This window comes from Triticum aestivum, chromosome 5B (assembly GCF_018294505.1).
Source record: "Triticum aestivum cultivar Chinese Spring chromosome 5B, IWGSC CS RefSeq v2.1, whole genome shotgun sequence".
NCBI lineage: Eukaryota > Viridiplantae > Streptophyta > Magnoliopsida > Poales > Poaceae > Triticum > Triticum aestivum.
Window position 1 is genome coordinate 256945662 of NC_057807.1, and position 23105 is coordinate 256968766.

Genomic DNA, 23105 nt, shown 5'->3' on the forward strand with positions numbered 1-23105 from the left:
TTTGGCGAAGCGGAGAGGCAGGGGACGAACACGGGAAAGCGAGGGAGGCCGGGATGACGAGGGTGCAGGAGAGGTCCGGGTAGAGGTCTTGTGGTGCGGCGCAAGGAAGGAGAGGCCGGCGTGGTGCGGTTGGCTTGCTGGGCAGCGGAGGTCGCGGGCTTGCAGGAGCTTGAGGGACGGCGCAACGGAGGGTAACTCGCGGTGGTGGCGTCAAGGGGATCGGGACGAGGAGGTCCTCTCCTGACCGGCGGCACTTTGTGGGAACGAGGGAGATAAGTGATTGAGAGAGAGAGAGAGAGAGAGAGTGCAGGGGATCAGGCTAGGGTTAAGAAGCTGGTGAGGGCGGCTAGGCCATGGGCCAAATTGGGCTGGTTGCTGGGCTCCGTCTCTCCTTACTTCTCTTCTCTCACAAAAAAAAGAAGGAGAAAGAGAGAAGAGCAAAGGTTAGGGAAAGAATTGGGCATAGGGTTTGGAGAAGGTTGGAAAGGAAATTATGAAAGGCTTATAATTTAAACTTCAAGTGTGTTTGATGGTGGTTCCAAACTAATGGAATATTTCAATATAGCTCCCTAAAATATCGAGATGATATGTTATAAAGAGAAATCATCATGTGAATTCCCTCGATTTAAATGGACCGAAGATCCATACGATTTTATTTAGATGAGTTTTTAAAAGGGTTGCATGATGACATGATGCAATGCAAATGATGCAAAGAGATGAGATGCATGACATGAACAAAATGCAAAACAAAAGACAAAAACCCAACCACGGAGGAAAAAACATATCACATAGCCAGAAATGGCAAGATTTGGAGTTACAATTATGGAAAGTTACATCCGGGGCGTTACAACTGGGCCAAGCCGAGAAGGAGCTCGGAGAGGCAAAGAGGCAGCTTCAAGAGAAGCAAGGTATGCGGCGGCTGGCTATGTATGCAGAGATAATAAAATTATATGTAGTGACCGAAGGGTCGTGATGTGTGCAGGATCCGTGACCGAGGTCGAGGCCCTGAAAAAAGCCCTGGCCGAAGCCGAGGAGAAGGCAGTCCAGGGGCAGGCCGATCGTAAGAAGCTGAAGGCCCGTGAGGGAGTCCTGAATTAGGGGGTATCCGCACAGCCGGACAATATCCTTTGGCCGGACTGTTGGACTATGAAGATACAAGATTGAAGACTTTGTCTCGTGTCCGGATGGGACTCCGTGGAAGGCAAGCTTGGCGATACGGATATGTAGATCTCCTCCCATTGTAACCGACTCTGTGTAACCCTAGCCCCCCTCCGGTGTCTATATAAACCGGAGGGTTTAGTCCGTAGGACAAGAACGATCATACCATAGGCTAGCTTCTAGGGTTTAGCCTCTACAATCTCGTGGTAGATCAACTCTTGTAATACTCATATCATCAAGATCAATCAAGCAGGAAGTAGGGTATTACCTCCATCGAGAGGGCCCGAACCTGGGTAAACATCATGTCCCCTACCTCCTGTTAACATCCGCCTTAGACGCACAGTTCGGGACCCCCTACCCGAGATCCGCTGGTTTTGACACCGACATTGGTGCTTTCATTGAGAGTTCTACTGTGTCGTCACTGTAAGGCTTGATGGCTCCTCCAATCATCGGTAGTGATGCGATCTGGGGCAAGGTTTTCCTCCCCAGACAGATCTTTGTATTCGGTGGCTTCGTACTGCGGGCCAACTCGCTTGGCCATTTGGAGCAGATCGAAAGCTACGCCCCTGGCCATCAGATCAGGTTTGGAAGTTTAAACTACATCGCCAACATCTGCGGAGACTTGATCTTCGACGGATTCGATCCCATGGCAGGTGCGCTGTTCGGGAGATCGCACCTGTGACTACTCCGGCCCTTAATCCGGAGCAGATTGCACTGTCCGAGGACGGGTGGATGGACCCCGCCACGGAGGCCGCACACTCAACGGTGATAGAGCCGAATACTTACCTCACCTCCCGTGAGACCCCCATGGCCGAATCCTTGGATTCGTCCCCGGCCACGGGATCCGAACCGCCTGTGCCCGTGCCTGTCGAATTCGATTGGGCACCGATCATGGAGTTTACCTCCGCAGATATCTTCCAGAAGTCACCTTTCGGTGACGTGCTAAATTCATTAAAGTCTCTTTGCTTGTCGGGAGAGCCTTGGCCGAACTATGTCCGGCTAGAATGGGATGCGGACGACGAAGAAATTCGCTGCCCACCCACCACCCACTTAATAGCCACTACCGATGATTTAACCAATGTGCTCGACTTCGACTCTGAAGACATCGACGGTATGGATGACGATGCAGGAGACGAATAGGAACCACCGCCCATAGGGCCCTGGACAGCCACCTCATCATATGATATATACATGGTGGATACCCCCAAAGAAGGCAATGGCGATAAGACTGCGGAGGATGACCCCTCCAAGAAGCAACCGAAGCACCGACATTAGCGGCACCGCTCTAAGTCCCGCCATAGCAAAAGCAGTGCTAACGGCACGAGAGACAATAACACTCCGGATAGTGCCGAAGACGACGATAATCCCCTCTAGCCAGACCTCGAGCAGGAGGATGAACAAGCTAGCCCTCATGAACAGACAGTAGACGGAGAACCATAGGACGACAATTACATTCCTCGCTCTGATGACGATGTGAGCCTCGGCGATGACGAATTCATCGTGCCTGAGGATCCCGTCGAACAGGAACGCTTCAAGCGTCGGCTTATAGCCACCGCAAACAGCCTGAAGAAAAAGCAACAATAGCTTCAAGCTGATCAGTATCTGCTAGCGGATAGATGGACCGAAGTCCTGGTAGCCGAGGAATACGAACTCGAGCGCCCAACCAAAAGTTACCCAAAGCGCAGGTTGCTACCCCAACTCGAGGAGGAAGCATTGAAGCCTGCACAACCTGTGTATGGCTGACCGGCCACCTCGTGGCCGCGACAAAGCGGCGTATCAGCCAGAGGTCCAGCCCGCACCCTGTCACCAGTCATACAAAAACACCAAGGCTCGGGGCAATACGCAGGACCTACGAGACATATTGAAAAATAAAGCAGGACACACAAGATCTATCTACGGATCACGAGGGCGCGCCCCAACACGTGACGATGATCGCCACGCCAGATACACTAAGAACAAATCTGGCCGGGCCGAATACAGCAAACAAGACTCATACGAACTACGTCGAGACATAGCCCGGCACAGAGGCACCGCACACCCCCTATGCTTCACTGATGAAGTAATGGATCATGAATTCCCAGAAGGATTCAAACACGTGAACATTGAGTCATATGATGGCACAACTGACCCCGCGGTATGGATCGAGGATTTCCTCCTCCACATCCACATGGCTCGCAGTGACGACCTTCATGCCATCAAGTACCTCCCCCTAAAACTCAAAGGACCAGCTCTTCATTGGCTGAATAGCTTGCCAGCAGACTCCGTCGGTTGTTGGGAGGATTTGGAAGATGCATTCCTTGGCAATTTCCAAGGCACTTATGTGCGACCACCGGATGCTGATGACTTGAGCCATATAACTCAATAGCCACGGGAATCGGCCAGGCAATTCTGGACACGGTTCCTAACCAAGAAAAAACAAATTGTCGACTGTCCGGACGCAGAGGCGTTAGCGGCATTCAAGCATAACATCCGCGACGAGTGGCTTTCCCGACACCTCGGCCAAGAGAAGCCAAAATCTATGCCAGCCCTCATGACACTCATGACCCGCTTTTGCACGGGCGAAGATAGCTGGCTGGCTTGCAGCAATAGCACATCAAGGAATACTGGCAATTCGGATGCCAAAGATAACAACGGCAGACCACATCGCGGCAAAAACAAACGCTGCGACAATGGCAATAACGCTAAGGACACGACAGTCAATGCTGGATTCAGTGGTTCCAAATCCGGTCAGCGGAAGAAGCCGTTCAAAAGAAGTAATCCAGGCCCGTCAAGTTTGGACCGTATACTCGATCGCTCGTGCCAAATTCACGGCACCCCCGATAAGCCAGCCAATCATACCAATAGAGAATGCTGGGTGTTCAAGCAGGCCGGCAAGTTAAATGCCGAAAGCAATGACAAGGGGCTGCGTAGAGACGACGAAGAAGAGCCCCGGCAGCCGAACACAGGAGGACAGAAGACATTTCCTCCAAAAGTGAAAACCATAAACATGATATACGCAACCCATATTCCTAAGTGGGAGCGGAAGCGTGCACTAAGGGATGTCTATGCGATGGAGCTTGTCGCCCCAAAATTAAACCCGTGGTCTTCTTGTCCGATCACTTTCGATCGCAGGGACCATCCCACAAGCATCCGTCATGGCGGTTCTGCCGCATTGGTCCTTGACCCTATCATTGACGGATTTCACCTCACCCGAGTCCTTATGGACGGTGGCAGCAGCCTGAACCTGCTCTATTAGGATACAGTGCGCAAAATGGGTGTAGACCCCTCGAGGATCAAACCGACAAAAACGACCTTTAAAGGCGTCATCCCAGGCGTAGAGGCCCATTGTATGGGCTCAATCACACTAGAAGTGGTCTTCGGATCTCCGGACAACTTCCGAAGCGAGGAGTTAATCTTCAATATCGTCCCATTCTACAGCGGCTATCATGCACTGCTCGGGCGGACCGCATTTGCAAGATTCAATGTGGTACCACATTACGCATACCTCAAGCTCAAGATGCCAGGACCTAGGGGTGTCATCACAGTCAATGGAAATACAGAGCGCTCGCTCCGTACGGAGGAGCACACTGCAGCCCTCGCAGCAGAAGTACAAAGCAGTCTTTTAAGGCAATCCACCAGTTCAGTGATCAAGCCCCCGGACACCGTCAAGCGCGTCCTGAGTAAACTGCAACAGGATCGCCTGGCACGTTCAGAGCTCGCCTAGCAATTCGGCCCCCGCCCTAGTGTCAGTACAACGACAAAACTCGTCCCGCGTGTACATAATTACACACTGAAAATACCATGGGTATCGGCAGGGGCACGATCCACACTAGGGCCTACTACCTTTATCATTCTCTCTCTTTCAGGACTTTACTCTCTGGAATCCCTATCCGGCAGTAAGACAGTCGGACACACGATACAACACCCAAGGAGGCAGGAAGCTACATCGTGCAATGGAATCCCCAGGTGGTCTCTGATAACGAGTGAAATACCTACTTTAAATACCAGTTCGCACCTTGTCCTTGGACGGGACATGTCAAATAGTCCTATTTTTTGCTTATCGCACTGCTTGTATCAGTATGCTACGACACATTTTTTAATAAACAATGCATAGCACTAGTCTCTTATTGCATTATATATTCTTTTATACATATGTTCATCTATGACAATCAGCACCCGTACACTCTTGTACGGCCAATACGCCAGGGGCTTCCGTATACCCCATAATTCGGCGTGAGAAGTCGAACACTTTCGACAGTGCGGCACCCCAAACTTATAGCATTATATGCATCAGCTCTGAATCATGTCTTGGGTCAATAGTTGGGTTTGCCGGCTCTGATGTTTTGGTACCTTACGTTCCGCTATATCGGCTAAGGTAGCACTAGGAGAACTACTGCGATTGTGCCCCGGTTCTTCCAGCCGAGCACCTCAGTAGAGAAAGCTAAAACTAACTGTCATGATGAGGCGAGAGTTGGTTGCTGTTCGAGAGATCTCAAGTCCCTAAAGACTTTTCCCGCTTCGGGTGAGGAGTCGGCCTTGTCTGGCTTAGGCGTGTATAGTGCCCCAACTTCGGCTTTCCGAATACTAGGGGCTTCGCCAAAATTTAAAATTGTAGACTTCTATGGCTAAGTGAGAGTGATAAAGCATTATAGTCCGATTGCCTGGTTCGCTGTGTTGTGCACCTCACTCTAAGGACCCATAAATGGGAAAAAGAGTGCCCAGATTTACCCGAACACCCCAGCACTAGTTGCATGGGGGCTGAAGCCGACGACTAGCAACTCTCAGATTTTATAAACAGTCGCACAGAAGGTAATATTTTAAATTCGAAAGCGTTGCATAGCGCAAATGAACTAGTTTTCATAATACAGGATCACATGAGCAAGTTCATTCAAAAATTACATCCTTCGCACACTCGTCCGCCACAAGACGGGCACCCTTCAGGACACCGTAATAATACATTTCAGGGTGGCGACGCTCCTTGCCCTACGGCAGCCCCTCCTTCACCAGCTTCTTGGCGTCCATCTTGGCCCAGTGCACCTTCGCACGGGCAAAAGCCCTGCGGGCACCCTCAATGCAGACGGACCACTTTATGACTTCCAGCCGTGGGCAGGCATCCACAAGCCGCCTCACCAGGCCGAAGTAGCTGTGGGGAAGGGAATCACCAGGCCACATCCGGACTATAAGGCCCCTCATGGCCTGTTCGGCCGCCTTGTGTGGAGCTTGACCAGTTGCTTTAGCTGGTCACTCACGGGCACCGGGTGTTCGGTCCTAGTATACTGAGACCAGAACAACTTCTCCATCGAGCTTCCCTCCTCGGCCCGGTAGAATTCCGCGGCATCAGACACACTGCGGGGCAGATCTGCGAACGCTCTTGGAGAGCTCCGAACTCAGGTAAGTAAAAGGAAATTTTCCATCGCATGCTTGCTTTGCATAATGAATGCCTTACCCGCCGCTATATTCTTCACCGCCTCAATTTCCTGGAGGGCCTTTTGGGCTTCGGCCTTGGCATGCTTTGCGCTTTCGAGGGCCTTGGCAAGCTCGGACTCTCGTGTCTTCGAGTCACGCTCCAAGGACTCGTGCCTGTTCATGAGTTCTTGAAGCTCTTGCTGCACCTCGCATGCACGGGCCTCTTGTTTTTCTCGCTCGGTACGCTCCGTGGCCGCTTTGTCTTCGGCCTCGGACAGAGCCTGCTTCAGGACCGCCACTTCGGTTGCGGACCCTAGCACATTCATGATGATCATATTATTTTGCACCAACTTTCTTTTCTATATACAGACAAGGTATTGCTTACCTTTGTTCTCCTCGAGCTGCTTTTTGGCAAGGCCGAGCTCCTCCTCGGACCGCTCGAGGTCCCGCATCAGTGCGGCGACCTCCGCAGTATGTGCGGCTGCAGCCAGCAGCGAAGCCTGCATACGCATATAGACATATTTGGATTAGACTCCTGCGGTTATTATTTGATCCTCTACTCGACATTTTCTTCGCGAAACGCCAAACAGAGCATCAGGGGCTACTGTCTATGTGGTAACATTTTCTTATAATTTAATTACTTACCTCAAAGCCTGTTAGGAGGCTGGCACAGGCTTCGGTTAGTCCGCTTTTGGCGGACCTAACCTTCTCGATCACCACACTCATAATATTGCGGCGCTCCTCGTCGATGGAAGCACTGTGAAGCACTTCCAGCATCCGGTGCCTCCGGATGGACGGAAGTCACCGGCACGGGCGGCTTTCCCCTCTTAGCAGGAGGCCGCCTGCCGGAGTGCGGGACCACTGGTGGTTCCGTTGCGGTGTTCGGCATAGGGCCAAACCTGGAGCCCGTGGGGGTCTTGCTCCCTTTGCACCGAGGGTCTGGAATGTCGCCTTTAGGCGCCTCCAGGACTACCTCCCCTCGACTTGGTGTCCTTTGAGACAACACCTCGGCGTTGTCCGTAGGGCAAGGGGTAGAGGCGGTCGGAAGTGAATCACTATTCATATCCGACGGGTCCAAAGAACCACCCGAGGAAGATACGTCGATATGGGCTCAGGGCGGACTGCATAATCATGTTCGGCATGATGAGAAGCAGTGCGATAAAACATACCATGAATTACTATGGAATATGGATACTTACAACTTCGCCATGGGCTTGTCCCTGAGCAGCCACTCGTCGTCGCTGTAGGCGGCCATCATGGAGCGGTCCAGAAGGAGGGTCCTTGTCACGCCCAATATGCGACCCTATCCAAAAGGAACTCGAAGGTCCCACCAAGGATAGACCCGCATATTGAAAAACTTTTGCAAGGTGGATATCATTACATCAACATTACATAATAGATGGGGATACATACATAAGGCATACAATGCCACACGAATACAACATCATCTTACATAAGACCACCATCCGGCTACGGATGAAACACAAACAGAAACTCAAACGACATCCACCCTGCTAGCCCAGGCTGCCGACCTGGAACCTATTCCTTGATCGAAGAAGAAGCAGAAGAAGAACTCCAAGACAAGCAAACATCGCTCTCGCGTCAAGATCATCGCATAACCTGTACCTGCAACTGTTGTTTTAGTAATCTGTGAGCCACGAGGCCTCAGCAATCCCATTACCATGGGTATCAAGACTAGCAAGGCTTAATGGGTAAGGAAGGGGTAAAGTGGTGAGGTTGCAGCAGCGACTAAGCATGATATGGTGGCTAACATATGAAAATAAGAGCGAGAAGAGAAGCAAAGGAACGGTCGTCAACTAGCAATGATCAAGAAGTGATCCTAAACTCCTACTTACGTCAAACATAACCCAAAAACCGTGTTCACTTCCCGGACTCCACCGAGAAGAGACCATCACGGCTACACACGCGGTTGATGCATTTTAATTCGGATCTGGTGTCAAGTTATCTACAACCGGACATTAACAAATTCCCATTTGCCACATAACCGCGGGCACGGCTCTCGAAAGTTTAATACCCTGCAGGGGTGTCCCAACTTAGCCCATGATAAGCTCTCGCGATCAACGAAGGATATTCCTTCTCCCAGGAAGACCCGATCAGTCTCGGAATCCCGGTTTACAAGACATTTCGACAATGGTAAAACAAGACTAGCAAGACCTCCCGATGCGCCGACAATCCCGATAGGAGCTGCATATATCTCGTTCTCAAGGCAACACCGGATGAGACATGCTACGAGTAAAACCAGACCTCGAGTTGCCCCGAGGGGGCCCCGCAGGCGGCTCGGTTCGGACCAACACTTAGACAAGCACTAGCCCGGGGGGGCTAAAATAAAGATGACCCTTGGGTTAATTACTCCCAAGGGAAAGGTAGGTGGTGGTGAGGCAAATGGTAAAACCAAGGTTGGGCCTTGCCGGAGGAGTTTTATTCAAAGCAAACTGTCAAGGGGACCCATAAATCACCCAACCGCGTAAGGAACGCAAAATCCGGGAACATAACACCGGTATGACGGAAACTAGGGCGGAAAGAGTGGAACAAAACACCAGGCATAAGGCCGAGCCTTCCACCCTTTACCAAATATATAGATGCATTAATTAAATAAGAGATATTGTGATATCCCAACATAACCCTGACCACCATGGGGCAATCTTCAACTTCACCTGCAACTAACAACGCTATAAGAGGGGCTGAGCAAAGCGGTAACATAGCCAAACAACGGTTTGCTAGGAAGGGTGTCAAAGGTCATAGGTTCATGGCAATTTGGGGAGGCTTGAAGAACAAGTTATAGGAAGCGCAGCAAAGCGATAGAACGAAGTAACTAGCATAACAATGATAGTAGTGAGATCCAAGGTAGGGTCATCTTGCCTGAAATCCCGCTAGGAAGAAGAACGAGTCCATGAAGAAGATGAAGCCACGAAGATGAACCAAGCGTAGACGAACGAATCCTCACGATCGCAACGAAATAGGAACTATCGAGAGAAGCACACAACAAGGTAAACACACCACACATAGACAAGACATGATGCACAACCAAGTATGATGCATGACAATACTACATGAAGCTACTCATGGCAAGAGATGATGCAAACAAGAGCAACACATCAAGGCAAGTTTAAATGAGGCCGGAAACAACATATAACAATTCCGGTAAGTCCTCATATGCAAATTTAGAAATTGGTCCAGAACTGAATAAACATTAAGTTGAAGTTGTTAAACAGCAAGTTAATATGCACCAAGATGATCTACACGAGATTCTAGTCAAGTTACATATAAAGTTCATTTAGTTCGGAGCTATGGCCTAGAAGATATGAGCAAAACAAGTTAAACATGGCATTGATGCAAAATGCATACAAACATCAGGCAAACACTCTCAAACATGGATGCAACATGATAATATGAAACTTCATGCAAAATCAAGCAAGTTTCATATAGAGCACACTCAAAACAGAGCAACGGTTCAACACATACACTCTATACAAGTTTAAAGGACAAGCTATCCAAAACAGCAACTAGGCAACTTGCAAGCATCAAAACAATATGCTACAGCACCTCAACATCATAAAAAAGGCATGGACATGATGTAAAGGTCAATCATTACAAAACATGAACACTGAGCTATCTCCAAAAAAGACTAGAACATGCTCAAAAGGACATGGCAAGATTGCAAATAATAACAGTTTCAGACTTTGCAGAAATAACATCAGGTTACAATGTTTAGAGCTATCAAACAACATGTTACAGGAACTTATCATGGCAAACAAAGGCATGACATGAATCTACTAATAGCATATAACAGAAGTCCCTTACTGACCATGAGCCAAAAGGGCACAGAAAATATGATGGCACCCATGTAAACATGGCAAATGATATGACAGATTCATACATGGCAGGAACAATAATAAGTAGGCATGTTGGTGAGCTTGAACCACTCACCACAGAGCAATACATGGCATGGCAAGGAAACCAACAGTAAGAATACATGTTTATGAAGCTAAGCATGGCAAGATCAAGTTCATAGGGTGCATGGATCACTAGAAAAACACATGGCAAAACTGAACTTAATGTTAACAGGCTGACAGCAACATTATGTAGCAAATTGAGAGCAAGGTTACAACAAGTTACATAAGTCTATAAATGCAAACAGGGGCATGGATGGATAGAGCATGACATGTATGACAAAACATCCTTAGTGAACATCTCCAGATTATGCATAGAATCACTAGTAGAAGCAGGTTTACATAGCAAGAAAATATAACAGAATCAGCCTAGTAGAACAGCAACAGCAAGTACCCTACTTAACAAGCTTGATGCACTCAGTACACAACTCACAAAAATGCATGGATAGCACCTATGTAAAGATGGCATATCATAGATCAAAACTCATGTAGGACTCATGCTCAAAGGATGCACACATCAAATGCAACAAAAATAACAAATCATCAAGTTATAATAGTTTCAGCAGATTAACATCATATAGCACTCTTGCAACGATGATTCAGGCATCAAGATGGACTCAAATGAACATGGTGCAGTGGAATGAAATGAAGTACTCATCGAGGCGAACAATTTGATATATTACACGCATGAAACGGAGCAGTATGCAGCAAGTTATGATGCGATGAACAGGGCTCCAGAATGCAAAATATTAAATGACTTAGAGAAAATATACCCTGCCGGTTCTAGGGTTTGGTCAGCACGGATCTCAAGGCGGGGTCGGAGTAGTCGCCGAAGACGAACGTGGTGGTGGCCGGAGATGACGGAGATGGCCGGAGAGGGCCGGGGACGGCAGGGGCACGGGCGAGGCGCGGGGCGGCGAGAGGACAGCGCTGCGAGGCGGCGGGGCTCGCGCTCCGGCGAACTCCCGCCGGAGCGGCGGCGAGGCGCGGCCACTACGGGTGCTGGCGGCGACCAGCAGAGGCGGCGGGGAGGCGCCAGCGGGGCACGGGCGCGGCCGGCGGGGGCGAGGGTCGCGCGGGGGCGCACGACGGCGGGGCCGGGCGGCGCGAAGGCACGAACGGCGGCGAGGTTCAGAGGGCGGCGGGCGAACCGGTGGCGGGGTCCAGCGAGGGGCCAGGCGGCGGAGGGAGCCGGGGCTGGAGCGGGCCAGCTGGCGGCGGCGCGGGCCTGCGCGGGCCCGCGATGCACGTCGCGGGCCGCGGCGAAGTGGGCGCGGGGCGCGGGTGAGGTGGCGGGCGGTGGTTGGTTCAGGAGGCGGCGGGGGTGACGTGGCAGCCCGTGGTTGGCTGGAGCGACTTGGTGGCGGGCGGTGGACGCGTCCGGCTGCGGAGGCGGACATGTCCGGCGGCGCGAGGAGGGAGAGGGCTAGGGTTGGACTGCGCGAAAAATTGGAGGGGATCACATATATATAGGTAGAGGGAGCTAGGAGAGTCCAAATGAGGTGCGGTTTTTGGCCACGCGAGTGATCGAACGACCGAGAGCATGGAAGAGACTTAGATGGGTTTTGGGCCACTTTGGAAGGGGTGTTGGGATGCACACAAAAGAGGGCTTTTACAGTTACCCGGTTAACCGTTGGAGTATCAAACGACCTCCAAATGGCACGAAACTTGACAGGCGGTCTACCGGTGCTATACCAAGGCCGCTTGGCAAACCTCGGTCCATTCCGAGAAAGTTTAACACCCGCTCACAACAGGAGACAAGAAGGGGATGCTGGAGGACATAGGAGTGCCGGATTGCAAAACGGACAACGGGGAAAATGCTCGGATGCAAGAAACGAACACGTATGCAAAATGAGATGCACATGATGACATGATAAAATGCAACACGCAAGCAAATGACAAGGCAACGACGGTGAATAACTGGTGGACACCTGGAACATCGAATCCGGGGCGTTATAGTCCTTCCCTTCTTGGATCCCTCGGCCTCCCCGGTCGGGGCGGCCTTCCTTTTCTTGTCTCCCCCAACTTGGGGGGGGGACAATTTTCCTCTTCCTCCTCCTCGCCTTCGTGGGAGGAGTGCGCCTTGGAGTTATCAGACGATGCGTCTGGTATAACCCTGCGCTGGAGACCCTTTCGGGTCCTTGTGGCCTTCTTCTTGGCCTTCTTCTCCGGCACCTCATAAGGTGTCGGAGCCAGCATCTCCGTTAGAAGAGCATCTGTGGATCTTCGGGTAGGGGGGCCGGACAGTCAATCTGTTCGGCTGTCTTTACCCAGTCCTGTTAAGATAACATTTGGGCTTAGATCCCTCCCAGGGTTAAACTGGGGAAAGAAACATCTTTTCGAGATGTAAAGGAACTTACCGGATTGGCAGGGCACTTTGCGCTGAGTCCACGGTCCTCAGTAAGGGGAGAAGGTACCTCGGCACCCTTGAACAGCACCCTCCAGACGTCCTCGTGCATTGTGTCAAAGAGCTCTAGCAGCGTCTGGTGCTCGGCCGGGTCGAACTCCCATAAATTAAATGCCCGTCGTTGACACGGAAGGATCCGGCGGAAGAGCATGACCTGGACCACGTTGACAAGCTTGATTTACTTGATTATCATGTTCCTGATGCATTTCTGGAGTCCGGTTAGCTCCACAGATGGACCCCAGGACAGGTGAGGGAGTCCTAGATTAGGGGGTGTCCGGACAGCCGGACTATATCCTTTGGCCGGACTGTTGGACTATGAAGATACAAGATCGAAGACCTCGTCCCGTGTCCGGATGGGACTCTCCTTGGCATGGAAGGCAAGCTAGGCGATACGGATATGAAGATCTCCTCCCATTGTAACCGACTCTGTGTAACCCTAGCCCCCTCCGGTGTCTATATAAACCAGAGGGTTTAGTCCGTAGGACAAGAATAATCACCACAAAGGCTAGCTTCTAGGGTTTAGCCTCTACGATCTCGTGGTAGATTAACTCTTGTAATGCTCATATCATCAAGATCAATCAAGCAGGAAGTAGGGTATTACCTCCATCGAGAGGGCCTGAACCTGGGTAAACATCGTGTCCCCTGCCTCCTATTACCATCCGTCTTAGACGCACAGTTTGGGACCCCCTACCCGAGATCCACCGGTTTTGACACCGACATTGGTGCTTTCATTGAGAGTTCCACTGTGTTGTTGCAATAAAAGCTTGATGGCTCCTTCAATCATCGGTAGAGACGCGGTCCAGGGTGAGGTCTTCCTCCCCGGACAGATCTTTGTGTTCGGCGGCTTCGCACTGCGGGCCAACTCGCTTGGCCATCTGGAGCACATCGAGGGCTACGCCCCTGGCCACCAGGTCTGGTTTGGAAACTTGAATTACACAGCTGACATCCGCGGAGACTTGATCTTCGATGGATTCACGCCCATGCCAGGTGTGACGCATGATCACGACGAGCACGACGTAGCTTTGCCATCGGACGGTGTTCGAGAGATCACACCGGCAACAACTCCGGCCTCTAATACGGAGCTAATTGCACCATCCAAGGATGGGTGGATAGATCCCGCCTTGGAGGCCGCACTCTCAGCAGCGATGGAGCCGGATAGTGACCTTACCTCTCACGAGAGCGGTGATGCCAAACTACTAGATTCACCTCCGGCCCCGGACTCCGAACCGCCTGCGCCTACGCCTATCGAACCCGATTGGGCCGATCATGGAGTTCACCTCCACGGATATCTTTTAGCACTCGCCCTTTGGTGATGTGCTAAACTCGTTAAAGTCTCTCTCCTTATCAGGAGAGCCTTGGCCGAACTATGTCCGGCTAGAGTGGAGTGCGGATGACGAAGAAATTCACTCCCCACCCACCACCCACTTAGTAGCCATGGTCGACGATCTAACCGACATGCTTGACTTCGACTCCGAAGACATCGACAGTATCGACGACAATGTAGGAGACGAACAGGAACCACCGTCCACAGGGCTCTAGACTACCACTTCATCACATGACATATATATGGTGGATACACCCAAAGAAAATGATGACCAGGAACGGAAGGATGCAACGAAGGAAAACTCCCTCGAGAAGCAATCAAAGCGGCGGCAGCGGCGCCGCTCCAAATCCCGCCTCGGCAAAAACAGCAATGACAGCTCAAGAAAGAATAATACCCCGGTCGACTCCGGAGAAAATGGCGACCACATAGACCCAGCGATATAGCAGGGTAAGCCAGCGGACGACAAACACAGTACGAAGCCGCTGTCTGATCTCGGTGATGCCAAACATCAAGATAATCAACCCGCCTCCGGAGAGAAGAACGGTCCGGATGAAGATCCTCACACTATCCTGGAAAGGCACCCGGAACAAGAGAACCTCCATAAAAGGCTTATCGCCACTGCAAGGAGTCTGAAGAAGCAGAAGCAGAAGCTCAAGGCCCCGCCGAATACACTTAACAATAGATGGAACAAAGTGCTCGGCATTGCAGAAAAGTATGCTAGCAGCCGCCACATGAAAAGCTATCCGAAGCGCAAGCTGCTGCCTGAATTCGACGATGAGGCCTTAGAGCCCCCGCAGCCAAAAAATAAAACGGCCGACCAGTCGGATGGATGACCCAGTGGCCGTGATAGAGCGGCCAACGGGGCCACACATAAGCCAGTACATGATCCATGCAAGGATTCACATGAAAGGGCCGCCGCAACCAGATCCATCTATGGATCAAGGAAATACGCTCCAGCATATAACAAAATCGAACAACACAGCCATCCGAACGCCATGATACGTCTAAATACAGGGGTGCTGCACACCCCCTATGTTTCACTAACGAGGTGTTGGACCACAAATTTCCAGAAGGATTCAAACCAGTCAACATAGAGGCGTATGACGGGACCACAGACCCAGGGGTCTGGATTGAGGATTTTATCCTCCATATTCATATGGCACGAGGAGACGATCTCCATGCCATCAAATACTTGCCCCTCAAGCTCAAAGGACTAGCTCGGCACTGGCTAAAAATCCTACCTGAAAACTCCATCGGAAGTTGGGAGGAGCTCGAGGATGCTTTTCGGGCCAATTTTCAAGGGACTTATGTCCGACCTCCGGGCGCAGACGATCTGAGTCATATAATTCAACAGCCCAGAGAGTCAGCCTAAAAGCTTTGGAATAGGTTTCTCACTAAGAAGAACCAAATTGTCGACTGTCCGTACGCTGACGCCCTAGCAGCCTTTAAGCACAGCGTCCGAGACGAATGGCTTGCCAGACACCTCGTCCAAGAAAAACCGAGAACAATGGCAGCCCTAAGAAGCCTCATGACCCGCTTTTGCACGGGCGAGGACAGTTGTTTAGCCCGAAGTAGCACCAGCGATCCAAGCACATCCGAAGTCAGGGATGGCAATGGAAAATCACGACACAGCAAAAACAAGCGCCGAAACAACGAAGATAGCCCGGACAATACGGCAGTAAATGCCGGATTCAGGGGCTCTCAACCCGGTCAACGGAAAAAGCCTTTTAAGGGCAACAGAGATGGACCGTCCGACCTAAATAGGATTTTAGACAAATTATGTCAGATCCATGGCACCTCTGATAAACCTACAAACCATACCCACAGAGAATGCTGGGTCTTCAAGCAGGCAGGCAAGCTAAACGTCGAACACAAGGGGAGGGAGACACCAAGTGAAGACGAGGATGAGCCTCGCTAGCAAAGCACCGGGGACAGAAAATATTCCCACCAGAGGTTAAAACAGTCAACATGATCCATGTGATACAGCGGAGAGGCAACCATGCAACCCAAGACACAAGTGCCGTAGAGCCCGTCACCCCTAAGTTCAACCCCTGGTTGGCCCGCCCGATCACTTCTGATCGTAGTGATAACCCGACAAGTATCCAGCATGGAGGACCGGCTGCCTTGGTATTAGACCCAATAATAAATGGATACCATCTCACACGAGTCCTTATGGACGGCGGCAGTAGTCTAAATCTGATATATCAAGACACAGTCCGCAAAATGGGGATAGACCCGACAGAAATTAGCCACAATAGTACTACCTTCAAGGGAGTAACACCAGGCCCAGAGGCCCATTGCACGGGCTCTCTATTACTAGAAGTTGTATTCGGTTCTCCCGACAACTTCCAAAGCGAAAAGTTAACCTTCGACATTGCTCCATTCCGAAGTGGCTATCAAGCACTACTGGGATGAGGGGCTTTCGCTCGTTTTAATGCAATACCGCATTACGCTTTCCTGAAGCTTAAAATGCCCGGTCCACATGGCATCATCACAGTACATGGAAATGTTGAGCGCTCCCTACGAGCAGAAGAATGTACGGCTGCTTTAACAGCCAAACACTAGACGGCCTCACGACCAGAACAGACAACCGGTTGTTAAGACCACGGGCGCGGTTAGACGAGTCCGGCTAATTATTATATAGAGATTGGCTTGATGGTTACACCCTTATAGACGATACCAGGGGCTTACTACCGATAATTCGGCTCAACTTTACCCATCTTGACTTTTAAAATGGTTTATTTATAATAGCCAATTTTTTGCACGACAACTTTCACCTAATTTCTTCTCTTTTATAGATGACAATCGTGCTACACCTGTCCAGGATACGGCACAATGGAGACACAGGCACAGTCGTGCAGCAGGGACCCGTTCAAAGGTTTCTCTTTAGTTTAAGACCCGGCGTAAATCTTTTTTACTGTCTTTTGTTGTTTGCATCCTCGGGATTCTCAATACAACTGAGATGGATCCTGACGTTCTTGGCATGTTGCCACGTCAGAATATTGCACGTACCTGGACACTTGGGGTTCATTACCAAGGGCATTTTTAGCCCAGCGTATGTTATAAAGACCAAAATCCTTAGGGAGTATTCGGCGTCGCGAGTTTGGCCTTATATGCATCTTCTCCGAATCATGTCTTGGGTGAAATGTTGGGTTTGCCTGGCTCCCATGTTTTTCTACCTTAAATTCTGCTCTATCGGCTTAGGCGGCACCAGGAAAACTACTGTGATTGTGCCCTAGTTCACCTGGGAGCACCTCAGTAGAGAAAGCCAAAAACTGACTGTCATGATAAAGCGTGAGACTGGTCAACCACTCGATGACCTAGCGGAATCTTCGGGATTCCTCCGCATTAACGAAGGGCTGTTTCTCGGCCAGGCATGTACGCACCCCGTATTCGGAGGAGCGCGGAGCCACCAGGGGCTATATAGCAGCCCCACTGTCAAACTCCTATGACTAAGTGAAAGTGTTAAAGCAATATAGTCTGATTGCCTCGTTCGCTGCGCTACCACCTCCTTAATGGACCAAGACGTTGGATCAAGTGTGAAAATATGCCTTCCGCGAACACCTCCGCATTATATGTGCAGGGGCTGAAGCCAACGACTGCAAACTTTCAGGTTATATACACATATATACATGAACGGCCACACAGGAGGCATCATTACACTTTCAGGCAAAAGTGTAAAAATAACCTTTACAATGTTTGTTTTTGTTTTTCAATCGGGATACATGTCACTAAAACATGATACCCTTCGAGCCTTGAGACTCTATTACACGAGTGCCTTCTAGGACTTCTTCATAATAATGCTCGGTCGCAACCCGGCCTACATCCGAACTATGGCTTGCAATAGCGGCGACATCCATCTCTGCCCAGCATGTCTTGACACGGGCGAATGCCATCCGCACACCCTCTATGCACGCCGACCTCTTCATGGCGTTGATGTGCGGCATAGCGCCAAGGAACTGTTGCACTAAACTAAAATAACTATTCGGCCTTGGCCCTTCCGGTCACAGATGATCGACAACAGACCTCATGGCAAGCCCGGACAACCTATGGAGCTCGGCCCACTCAGTCATTTGTTCATTCAACAGCAGTGGACGCACTGGACCATCGAATTGTGACCAAAACAGCTTTTCTTCTTCACGATCTTTTTGATCCCTGAAGTACTCGGTCGCATCAGTGGCACTGGCTGCCTAATCCACGTATGCATCCGCAGAACTCCATAGCTTATCAAGAGGGGCGTATTTGGGATCTCTGAACTTTGTCCGCAATAAGTAGGGCCTCCTAGCAATGATATCTCCAGCTTGATGCAGCTCTTCCTTTGCCACTCTAATTTTAGAGCGGGCCTCCTTGGGGGCTGCCGCGGCCTTCTCCAGGTCCGTCGCCTTCGCTCGATCTTCTCTCTCAAGAAGTTGGTACCGTCGGCGGCATCCTTCAACTCAACGGCCATCTTGGCCATCTTTTCCTTGCTTCAGCAATGCGCAGCCTATTCGGCTCTCAGCCCTTCCATCGCCTTTAGAGCGGCCGCATCGCTATTTCTGGCTTGTTCCTTGGCTCGGGCAAGTTCCGCCTGAAGGGTCTCCACTGCGGCAGCTCCATCTGCAGTCACAAACAATTAAAGATACTGGCATCAAGCTACTCTTATTATGTGTTGATCACTGGAGAAATAACATACCTTGTTCCTCGTGTAGCCGCTTGTTGACAAGCACCATGTCGGCATCTGCCGCATCAAGTTGCCGCTTCAGCTCGGCAAATTCTCCAGTCCGGCCAGCCACCGGACCTTCCTCCATCTGCATATGAAGGCGGCCTGTTTATTACCTGCGATTGTGATCCTCTCTTTTCTGCCGTTTCTCAACAGCAACCAGTCTCAGGGGCTACTATCTGCATAGGGCAAACCTAACATGTGCGGTACTACCAGAAATACACACTATTTCGCGTACCTCAAAACCTTTCAGCAGAGTCATACAAGCTTCGTGCAACCCGCCTTCGGCGGACGAAATCCTCTCAATCACCATACCCATTAGCGTACGATGCACTTCTGAGATAGCCGCTCTCTCTAACAGATCCTTCAGTGCGCCCGATCGTATACTAGACGGTGCCGGATTCTTTTGGTTGCTCTCTTCAAGATCCGGATACTGAGGACTTCGGGTGGCCAAAGGATTACCTTCTGTCCTGGCCGGATCAGGAGAAGCCCTCCGCGAAGACACCTCGGGGTCGCCCGCCTCATAAGGCCGGATAGCATGAGGAGGCGTTTCGCTCTCCATCATCTCCGGAAGAAGATCTCCCGAAGACAAACTCTGGCGAGAAGGGCTATGATCCGGACTACACGATAAATGCCTTGGTCATTTTCTCAGGAGTGATGCAGGATATGTCCATTATCAAATACTTTTCTACTTACAGCTCGGTAGAGGTCTGACCCCCTTGCGGGCACCGTGCGTCCAGGGTATCCCCCGGGGCAAGACCCTCGATTTCTTCCCCTGTTTGGAGATCATTGTCTCCAGGTCTTCAGAGGCGTTCCTCTTCCTTCCTTGAGAAGGGGGAATTTTAGTTTCTCCCCCCCCCGATTATCCTCCTTCGCGGAGGTGCTAGTCTCTTTCTTACCCCCTTTATCTTTCCCTGAGGGCACTTGATAAGGCACGAGCTCCAGCATCCTGGCTAGTACAGGATCCGGTGAGACCTTGGGGGGGGGGGCGGACACCTGATCATTTTCGCCTTTGTTATCCAATCCTGGTCAAAGAGCGGCTCTTCAGAATGATGTTGTGATAAATAAGAATACAACATGTTCGGTTGCAGGACTACTTACTTGGGTATCTGGACGATTGCAGTTCAGACTCGCATCCTCGGTGATGTCCAAACACATTATTTGTGGTCCGAAGAATGATTTGTACATCTCCTCGAGCGTCATGCCAAGGAAATGATGAATAGCTCGCGGTCCCTCCGGGTTGAACTCCCACATGCGGAGGGGACGATGTTTGCAGGGCAGAGTTCGATGAATTAACATAACTTGCATCACCGTGACTAGACTGATGTCTCTCTCAAGGAGATCTTGGATGCGGCTCTACAGTATCGGCACATCCTTTACTGACCCCTAGTCTAGCCCCTTGTTGACCCACGATGTTAGTTGTGGTGGGGGGCCCGAGCGAAAGGCAGGGGCGGACACCCACTTGGTACCCCTAGGGGCCGTGATGTAAAACCACTCTCGTTGCCATAAGCTGGACACCTCCTGAAAAGAACCCTCGGGCCATGGGGCATCAGCACTTCTGCTTATTACGGCACCTCCACACTCAGCTTGCCGCCCCTCGATCATCTTCGGCTCCACCTTGAAGGTCTTGAGCCACATGCCAAAGTGAGGGGTAATGCGGAGGAAAGCTTCACACACGATGATGAACGACGAGATGTGGAGGACAGAATCCGGAGCCAGATCATGAAAATCCAGCCCATAATAAAACATGAGCCCCCTCACGAAGTGATCTAAAGCGAGGCCTAGCCCTCAGAGGAAGTGAGATACGAACACAACGCTCTCGCAGGGTTTGGGAGTGGGAATGACTTGCCCTCGAGCAGGCAATCTATGTGGGATTTCGCCGGTCAGAAACCTGGCCTCTCTTAACTTTTTGACGTCTTCCTCTGTCACAACCACTGACCTTGAAGGTTGGATCCGGACATGATTAAAGGTCCGATGCACCTGACCTGAGCTTCGGGTGTTGGAACTCGAGGGGGGGGGAGGATTCGATTGAACTCGAGGAGAAAAAGGATAAGCCTTGGTCTCTTTATAAAGAGGGTGAATACCAAGCGTTCTCCTCGTGGCCGTTCGGGACTTACCTATAATCGAGGAGTCATACCAAATGGGCACGATTGGGTTACCCACGTCCGTATTGATGAGAATCCCGTAATAAGGGGACATGATCTCTGCTTCGACAAGACGTGCCAAGGAAACCGCCTCGCGATATGCGCCTAGGCTGGTTGAGAATAACGGGTCGGATAAAGATCGGGCCATGGTACGATATCATCAAGTGTGTCAGTAGACTAGATTTATGGAATTATTATTCTCTCTACGGTAGTATGTGGAACTTGTTTTGCAGAGCCGGACACTATCCTTGTGTTCAAAATCTTCTATGGAGTTTTTGGAGGAGGAACCCGCCTTGCAATGCCGAAGACAATCTGCGCGCTGGACTCATCGTCATTGAAGCCTGGTTCAAGGGCTACTGAGGGAGTCCTAGATTAGGGGGTGTCTGGACAGCTGGACTATATCCTTTGGTCGGTTTGTTGGACTATGAAGATACAAGATCGAAGACCTTGTCCCGTGTTCGGATGGGACTCTCCTTGGCGTGGAAGGCAAGCTAGGCAATACAGATATGAAGATCTCCTCCCATTGTAACCGACTTTGTGTAACCCTAGCCCCCTCCGGTGTCTATATAAAACGGAGGGTTTAGTCCGTAGGACAAGAATAATCATACCATAGGCTAGCTTCTAGGGTTTAGCCTCTACGATCTCGTGGTAGATCAACTCTTGTAATACTCATATCATCAAGATCAATCAAGCAAGAAGTAGGGTATTACCTCCATCGAGAGGGCCCACACCTGGGTAAACATCGTGTCCCCTGCCTCCTGTTTCCATCCGCCTTAGACCCACAGTTCGGGACCCCCTACCCGAGATCCGCCGGTTTTGACACCAATAACATGCCCTTCTCTTTCCAGGAGGTGAGCCGCGTGGGGATTCCATATCTGAATTTGGGGCCCGCCACCCAGTTGGTGTCGCGCGGCTCGGTGATGTAAAATCACCCCGATTGCCACCCCTTTATGGTCTCCACGTAGGAGCCCTCGGGCCATGTGATGTTGGGCATCTTGCCCACCATGGCGCCTGCGCACTCCGCTTGCTGGCCGCCCACAACCTTTGGTTTAACATTAAAGGTTTTCAGCCACAGGCCGGAGTGGGGGTGGATGCGGAGGAAGGCCTCGCACACGACGATAAACGCCGAGATGTTGAGGATGAAGTTTGGGGCCAGATCGTGAAAATCCAGCCCGTAATAGAACTTGAGCCTGCGGACGAACAGGTGGATCAGAAATCCCAGTCCATAGACGAAGTGGGTGAAGAAAACTACCCTCTCATGGGGTTCTGGAGTAGGGACGATTTGCCCCGCGTTGGGCAGCCGGTGCACAATATCTGCGGCCAAGTATCCGGCTCCCCGCAGCTTCTTGATGTCCTCCTCCGTGACGGAGGATTTCATCCACTTTCCTCCCGCTCCGGACATGATTGGTGTGGTGTGAGGAGAAAGGTGCGAACTTGGGCGTTGGAGCTTGAGTGCATGAGAATGGATAGGCAAGGAGGAAGAAGGCGTGGGTGAAAAAAAGTGAACCCTAATCCCTTTATAAAGGCGGACGAAATTATACGCCCCCACTGGCCTGGTTAACTCGCTTATTCCCCAAGCGCCGCAATTGATGGCGCAGTTGGGTTACCCACGCCCGTATTGATGAGAATCCCGTGATAAGGGGACATGATCTCTGCTTTGACAAGACGTGCCAAAGAAAAATGGTTCAAATACTAACCGGGCCGTAGTATGATGTCATGATATCAAGTGTGTCAGCCGATTGGATTTGTGGAAATATTATTCTCTCTATGGAGGTTTGTGGAACTTGTTTTGCAAAGCCGGACATTATCCTCGTGTTCAAAATCTTCTATGGAGTATTCAGAGGAGGAACCCGCCTTGCAATGTCGAAGACAAACTGCGCGCCGGACTCGTCGTCATTAAAGCCTGGTTCATGGGCTACTGAGGGAGTCCTGGATTAGGGGGTATCCGGACAGCCGGACTATATCCTTTGGCCGGACTGTTAGACTATGAAGATACAAGATCGAAGACCTCGTCCCGTGTCCGGATGGGACTCTCCTTGGCATGGAAGGCAAGCTAGGCAATACGGATATGAAGATT